The sequence below is a fragment of the Nicotiana tomentosiformis genome, chromosome 9 (assembly GCF_000390325.3).
Source record: "Nicotiana tomentosiformis chromosome 9, ASM39032v3, whole genome shotgun sequence".
Taxonomy (NCBI): domain Eukaryota; kingdom Viridiplantae; phylum Streptophyta; class Magnoliopsida; order Solanales; family Solanaceae; genus Nicotiana; species Nicotiana tomentosiformis.
The window spans coordinates 45,765,270-45,774,318 of NC_090820.1; positions in this window are offsets into that span (position 1 = coordinate 45,765,270).

Consider the following 9,049-nt stretch of genomic DNA (forward strand, 5'->3'; position numbering starts at 1 on the left):
AAGATTAGCAATTAATTATGGATATTTGTTTTCCTAATTGGTTAGGAATATCATTTGACACTAGTAATTTGGCTTCGCACTTCATGTGTAAGGCTTACTTAATTACCTATATGGCCAAGATACTTTTTTATAGCTTAGCCAATTAATCTGAAAGAAAAAGACACGAATGAGTTTAAGGCACACACATCAGATCAGAAGCTGAAAAAAATAATTTTTTTCTAAACGAATTGCTCTTCTAATTGACTAGACAAACACAACCAAATCAGCTATAAACAAGGGTGTTTTAAAATATTACGTACGTTAATATTGTCATTTTGAAATTTAATTATAGGGATAATACATAAGTTGCTCCATGAATTTGTGTCGAAAAGTGTGTTTCCATCCAATCTTTACGGGTATCGTTTTTTAATCATATACTTGTTCATACTGAATTTAATTCCTCCTTAAAAATACATAACCATTATTGTAGAGAGTAATGTTTTACACGCTCTGCCACGTCACCAGCCACATCAGAACTATGTCAGAGTCAAATACTTTTTAATTTTTTTAGTTATTTTTCTTTTTTAATATCTCCTCCCTTTTATTTACTTTTTTTTACACAAAATTTTCTCTCTCACCCCTCCCCACGACACATATTGTCGCGGTTTGCAATATCTGCTTTGGGACCTCACTATACATGGTAAAATAAAGGGGATCCTAGTAATTTTACATTTGAGAAACTAGTATCAATAGACATTGAAGAAGGGATGGTTCCTGACGATGATGTTAATAAGTTGTGTTGCATGATTTCTTTGTGTTCTTAAAGTTTAGGGATAATGCCGTTTTTATTATTTAATAAATATCTTTTTCCGAACAAATTTCCCCATCAGTAATGGGACGTTGCTGCAATCTCTAATTTTTTTCGGCAAGCGAAGAAAAACCTATAAAACGATCAAATAGTGTTGTTATTTGAGTTTGAATTGAAGTATAATTACTTAAATTGTTGGATCACCATAGCAGGCCCCAAAACTCCTTTCCACCAATAAAACAGAGCTTCCACCATAGATAAATCCATCAAAAGGACCCAACAAAACAACACTCATTTTTATTCCTTTTTTTTCTCCCTATTCTGATTAATATTCAGTACCAGTATGAATTAAGAAAATATTTTCTATACAGTTGATTAGCTTTTATTTTATGGAAAAGACAGTAAAGAGGGTCACTTGGTGATATAAGAAGAAATGAGGAGAGAGTGAATGGAGAAATTTGGAAGAGAAGCAAAGTAAAAGAAGAGTATTAAAAGTTGCTAAAAAGTGAGGATGGAGCCAAGAGAGTATGACAAGTTGACAATTATGCTACTTTTAACGCTTATTTTGACATTTTACGCTCTTCGAAGAAGAGTAACTTCACTTGCTTCATCCCATCGTTTTCATTTAAGGAGGAATTAAATTCTGTATGAACAAGTATAAGATTAAAAACGATATCTGTAAAAGTTGGGATGGAAACTCACTTTTCGGCACAATTTGAGGGAGCAACTTATATATTATCCCTCGATTATATTTGTGTTTTATATGGCATTTGGCTTGTTTTCTAAAAGAAGACACAGTGAGGTTTAATTGTATGTAAAACAATATGCCTAATATGGGTTTTAGCTCTAGATCCATTGTTCAGAATTTTAATCATTTCTCACAAGAATCTTATTATAAAATTCTACCATTAATGGTTGCGTCTATATTTAGTGCATTTCACATGGCTTCCCACATGCTTTTAATTATCTTTGAACAATTCCCTCCCAACCATGGATTCTACTAACCAACTACTTCAATTTCAGGTTATGACTCTCACCACACACCTATATCATATTATCTGGAACGAAAACGAACCAAGAGACTACAAGACTGAGAAACAAAGTGAGTTATTATAAAAGTGAGTATAGAATATACTAAGAACGAAGTAATTCTCTGTTAAAATTAACAATGTCAGAGCGACAATGGTTGAAAAACTGTAAAAACCACGTCTTTAGTCAAGAGTACTCATCCAATGATCGAAGATTTAAAAAAACATAGAAGAAACAAATGAAACCCCAGGAAAGTAAGTATATTGATAAGTTTTTGTCCCCATAATTATTTCGCATAAAGAATGTCCCCATAATTATTTCGTAGTAAACAAAATATACTTATGGTGCATTAATTGATCTAACAAAAATTATATTCAAACACTTATCCTCTATCAAGTGCATTATTTCCTTATCAATCATCATGATCGCTTCTCAAGTCTGCTTATAATAATAGTACTAATCATTGCACCAACCAATAGTGGCTTTCTCTTCTCATTAATTTAATTTAATGTGAAGAACAAATATATTAGTAGTTATATTTATACATATATAAGTAGTTTTTTAATTATCGTAAGCTGCTAATGAGACTAGTCACTTATGATCACCAACGTTTTAAAAGGCGTGGGCGTAAGGCGGAGCATAAGTCCGAGGCGCAGGGCGTAAGCCCCATAAGTATTTAATTTTTAATATTTTATAAAATAATATAATGACAGTTAATATTTATAAATAGGTAAAATTACATAAAAATTAAAGAAAACTATATATATGTGTGCTCCATCCCCACAAAAAAACTAATCAAAACAATCTATTATACATTACTTACAAGCGCAAGTCATTTGAGTCTAAAAGAATAAAGTTTTCTATATGGAGAAACAAAAATGATGATTAACTTGCAATTTGAATTTTGAATTTGATGATACGAAGAAAAATATAGTTCTCTTTGTAAAAAAAAATAAACATTCGCTGCTTTTAGGAGATTAGAATCTTATTGTTGTTAGGTAATAGGTAGGCTTCAAGTAATTGGCTAGAAACTGGTATTATAGATATACATCTCCTTTTTTCCTAATTATAATAGGTTCTCCTACTCAAGAACTTTTTGGTATTAAAAGTGGTGCAATGATTGGAGTGGAGAGAGAGTCTAACAACTATTCCAACTTCCAACTTCCCCATCTCCCCATGTGACAGCCTTTGGGATGTTTGGCTGAGGACAAAACAATGAAGAAAAGCAAAAACTAACAAGCAGAAAGACAATCAGCCACTTATATTTCACTCAAAAGAATTCATTTTTTATCTAAAGTCCTTATGTTTGTGCATCAGCCACATGGAGGAACAATAAGAAATCTACCATTTTGATAAGTTGGTGTAAGTAGTAGCAAACCCACTATTCTCCTTTGGTTGCTAGTGAAACTTATAAAAGTGTCATATATAGTGTTAATTGTGTCTCGATCGATGTAATTAGTAATCTTTCTATCACAAATGCACCTCAATTACAATTTAATTGTGTGTCTCCATATAATATCACAAGTTAATTGAAGATTTTATATATTCAACATTTTCCTATCCTTTTCATGTTGTGGGGCAAGGAAGGGAAAATTGTGTTTCATGTTCAAGCCATCAACATATGGTAGGAAGGCATAAATGGAAACTCCATATGATGAGGAATCATAGAAAAGGTGAGAGGAACCCAATTGGAAATTGGAAAAGAATTTGTGGGGCAAGTGCTAAAGTAGAAAAAAAGAGAGGAAATGGACTCTTGTGGATTACTTCTTATTTAAAGACTGAAAAGAACAAAGAGCCATTGGGTTTGAATTGAATTTGGTGGAAAGTATTGGGCCTTTTCAGATGTGACTACACCAATCGTAATTGTTTTATTTTTGTAGGAACCTTTTGAGGCCCACCCCATGTGAACTTCTATCAGTTTGTCACGTGATAGGTTTCTTGTAGAAAATCTCCCAATCTCAATGATAATATATACTGGAGGACTCTATTTTATTTTATTTTGTTTTAATTTAGTTTTCGAAGAATTAGATTTTGAGAAATAAATTTTAGAAAAATATTTCTTTGAGGAATTTTACTTTTGTATAGCATTTGTGAACTTATTGCCTATGTTTGGTTTCTTTTCAATTTTAGAAAAATACTTTGGTTTACTTTTTAAAATACAAAGTCAGGTTTAGAAGCAAACCCAATGTTTTCTGCAACCAAAAAAATTCCGAAAACCTTCTAATTCCAAGCGGGACCCAGTAACATTTCACTAAATATTTTCTAAAAGAAGGAAAACCAAATTAAGGTATAATGCTTCTATTTTAAGATAGACCGGCAAGCCAGCCCATGCGGGCTTTCGAATTTGACGGGCTGGGCTAGTTCAAATGAGCTTTGGAATGGTCAACCCCGACCTCCGTGGGCCATGGGCCGGGCCAACACACTATTTTTAAAAATTATTTCACAATTTTTTTAACATTTAAATTATAATCTAAAAATCCAAACACATTAATATGTACAAGACAATATTACATAGAGTTGCTAACCAATTTGCAAGTCTAATTAAATTAATACTTACTATGTACACCAATATCCCATGCTTTTGATTGTTAATAATGCCCATCAAGTAGGGGGTCTTCGTATGGGTTTGCTAGTTTTAGTACAATTTTAGCTTCATATGGTGTCTTCTTATTGATTTGCTGGTCTTAGTACAAGTTTGCTAGTTTTTAATTAAGTTTGGCTTCTCTTTTTAGTATTTTTAGTTCCTTATTTTTTCTAGTTATTATATTTTCCCAAATACCTTTTTATTGGGAAACTACAAGTTATGTCAATTTATAAGTAGCTTATTATAAAAATTGGTCAGTTCATAAAATATTATTAATATTAGCCAAATATTACCAATATTAGCCAATTAGCTATTTGTAGAAAAAAATGTCAATTTTTTGCTTTCTTTTGAATGAGTGTTATTAGAATAGATTGGTACATCTTAAGAAGCTTGAATCACAGTTTTGGGATGATTTGGTTGAGTTTTGAGGTGGTTTGAATTGAAAATTCGAAGTAGAAAATGAACATGAAAAAAAATAAGTGCATCACATATGTATCATATTTGTATCCAATGTGTATCCAATATATATATAACATGTATATCCATGTATACCTGTGTGTGAGATACACACGTGATATATGTTTGATACATGTATCGCAGAAGAATATTTTAAACTCGATTTTAACTACGAATTTTGATACTAAATCAGTCTAAATCACCTCCAATCTTCTCAAATTTTGTATATTGACTTATCTATATGTTTTCAATGAATTTCAACCATAATCATTGAAAAAGTCTTTTTTCCTAGGTTTTTAGAATCTTATGTATATATTTTTTTTGTATTTCATCACCTTATTTGCTACCTCATCCATAAAATTTCTTGTCCGTTTTGCATCTAATGTTGTTGATCACGCTTAAATATATAGAAAGAGATCTTTGCGTGTGATTTTTGGAGAGAAAGAATCTTGTTTATTTAATTTTTTAATTTTTATATGTGTTTGACTAATTTTGATAAATCTATGGTTAATGATTAGAGGTTGGTAAGTTAGGACTTATTTGAGACATTTCTATAAGATTACCATATTTTTTGGGCATGTGCCGGACTGGCCTAGCCTTGATCAAGCCTCACGACCGTGGGCTTACCTGGATTGGTTAAAAAAGCCTTATTCTTAAATAAACTTAAAAAATCTTCCAACCTCATTAAATCATGAGCGGGGCTAAATCAGCCAAGAGGAGTAGACCCGTATTGACAACTCTAGTATTGTAAAAATTGCGCGGGGCGCCCTATTTGGTCGCCCCCGTTTAACTTATACCCACATTTTAAAAAAGTTTAAATTTGTACCCACTTTTTAAACAAATTCAGGCCTCTTTCTCCTCCTTCGTTTTCTTCTCTTTCTTCTTCTTTTTCGGGTGACAATGATTTTATACGGTGGTTGTGAGGATATTTTAATCTAGTTTATGATATTTTACAATGGTGAGCTGCTATGACGCTTTATTTCTTATTATTGCTTAGAGTTTCTTCCTCTTTTTCTTAATTGCAAAATGGGTTTATTAAATTTATTATTGTTTTGACAAATTGATGATTGGGGTTTGTTCCTGATGATATTTGGAGGTTATGTTTCAAATTTGAGCTCATTTGGAGTAGATCGAGGTATTAAATCGTATAATTGATTGTTATAATTCGAAAAATAAATTTCTGTTTTCGGCAATTTGCACTTCAGACCTATTTGGCCTTAAGTGCATAAAAATGTTGGTTGCACTTTAGACCTTTTGGCCTTAAATGCATCTGATGTGCAATTTTGCACTTCAGACTTATTGGGCTTAAGTGTAGCAAAACGTTTGTTGCACTTCAGACCTTTTGGCCTTAATTCATCTAAAGTGCAATTTTTCACTTCAGACTTAATGGCCTTAAGTGCTTGAAACCATTGGTTACACTTCAGACCTATTTGGCCTTAAGTGCATCTGAAGTGCAAATTTTCACTTCAGACTTATTAGCCTTAAGTGAATGAAAATGTTTGTTGCACTTCAGACTTTTTGGCCTTAAGTGCATCTGAAGTGCAAAGTTTCACTTCAGACTTATTAGCCTTAAGTGAATGAAAACGTTTGTTGTACTTCAGACTTTTGCCCTTAAGTGCACTTCAGATTTTTTGGCCTTAAGTGAATGAAAACGTTTGTTGCACTTCAGACTTTTTGGCCTTAAGTGCATCTGAAGTGCAAGTTTTCACTTCAGACTTATTGGCCTTACGTGCATCTGAAGTGTAATTTTTCACTTCAAACTTATTATCCTTAAGTACATCAAACCATTGGTTGCACTTCAGACCTATTTGGCCTTAAGTGCATTTGAAGTGCAATTTTTTCACTTCAAACTAATTTTTTTTTAACTTCAGACCCGATAAGTCTGAAGTTGATCGTAAAGTGGGTACGCTTGCAAACATTTTTGCAAAGTGAGTATAGGTTCAATTGTGACCCCAAAATCGGGTATAGATGCAAAAACCCATCTAGTATTTGATAGTTCGAACATTTTTTCATTTGTCGTCAATAATACTTGAAATTTTTACCTTCCTATACTATATATGAAACTTTATTACCCTCCCTAATCAAGTTTTAACTTAATTACATGCACATATATAATTTACCAATTATATACAAAATAGTTTTAAATGAGTAATCCTTTATATTAAGAATTGAATAGGGTATCTCCGTCCCTACTCTCTCTCTCTCTCTCTCTCTCTCTCTCCTTTTCTGTTCTTTCCCCAATTTTCCTCCTTCGTTTTTCTCTACTTTTCATCCTTTTTTACTATGAAATTCATCAATAATTTCAATTGTTACAATATAGAATTTTAACTTAACAATTTCCTTTTCATGTTGCACAATTGGTGTTCGAATTGAAATTGTCAATCAATAAATTTTGAAGATATTTTCACCATTGACAACCATTAAACAACTCCGAAACTTTAAATTCTAATTTGTATTTTCAAAAACTATTGTTTGTTTGGATTGAGTGTTGTTGCAAACAATTGAAAAATATTCTTTGAAGTTTATATCTCAATTTTGAGGGTGTTTGGTGAAGATTAAACTTGATTTTGGCTGTATTTCAGATTGAAACTCGAAGAAGAAGAAGGTATGACATACTAAAGTTGTACTAAAGGCATGACAAGAGTGGGTTGCTTTAGTAGTGAGCACCCTCTACTTCCACCCAAGAGGTTGTGAGTTCGAGTCACCCCAAGAGCAAGGTGTGAAGTTCTTGGAGAGAGGGAGCCGATGGTCTATCGGAAACAGCCTATCTACCCAAGGGTAGGGGTAAGGTCTGCGTACACACTATTCTCCCCAGACCCCACTAGTGGGATTATACTGGGTTGTTGTAGTTATTGTAAATTGTATTTAAATTGTATTTTGTTGTACTTATATATTTTTTATTTGAATATTGTATGAAAGTTAAAAAATAGTTGTATAATGTATGAAGCATTGTATTAAATTTGTATTTCAGTTATAAATACTATCTTTTTACATAAAGTTGTTGATATGTATCAAAATTGTATTAAGAAAGGAATTTTGATTGAAATTTCTAAGAGGAAGAAGAATACACCACATACAAAATATATGCAAATCATATACAAAATACATACAAAAGACATTGTATAAAATTTGTATGAAAATTATATTTTAGTTGTATGATGTTGTAGTTATATTTAACCGGGTAAAAATGAAGTATGAAAGTTGTAGATAAGTTAGAAAAAGTTGTATACTATATAATTAGTCGTATAAAATCTGTTTTTAGTTTATATATTGTTGTAGATGTATCAAATTTGTATCAAAATTAAATATTTCGCCATTCGGAATTCCTTTTGATAATTAAACTAAAGAATTTATTATTCAAATAAATTAAATTATTAGTCCAAATAAAATATTATTATATCTTTGCTAGCACAAAGGATATAATTAATATTGTGGACAAATTAAAGTTTTCTATTTGAAATAGAAAATCAAATTATATCTCTTGGTTGAAGTATATATGTGAAATATATTTAACACTCATAATTAATATTTATATATATAATAGTTGTATATAAAATATAATCCAATTTGAAATTGAATAGTTGTAAGGTAAAGGACGTGTAAGTCAATCCAATTTTGAATTGGATTGTCGTCGTGAAAATCTGTCTTTACATTATGAATGGGATTCAATGTTTCCGATTTTTCTTTAGAGAGGAAGTGATTCTTAAATAATACTTTCTTCCTTTTTATTTTACATAAATACTACAATTAAGGCACTATGGGAAAGAGGAGAAGAGAAAAAAAGAAGGAAAATGGTGCAACTGAATCCCCTAAATTAAGACATTAATAATGGATTATTTATGGTGAGAGACGGCAAAGAATAGGGAAAGAGGAGATGAGAGAAAAAAAAGGAAAAAAGTATAACTAAATCCCCTAATTTAAGGTACTAATAATGAATGGTATATAATTCGTAAGTAATCTTTATTTAGGACGGGTAATATACAAAACTAGAATAATTTTGATAAATAAGTTTCAAATATTGTAAAGGAAGAAAAAAATCCCTACTTGGACTAGTATACTTTTTTAACATAAGCTTTTACTTTTTCTTTATTTTGGAAAACCAGACAACCAACATGATGTCCTCAGCATAAGTTATACATGGTGTTAGAAATGCTTATACAAGTATAAGCAATAGCTACACTTAAGGATCTTAA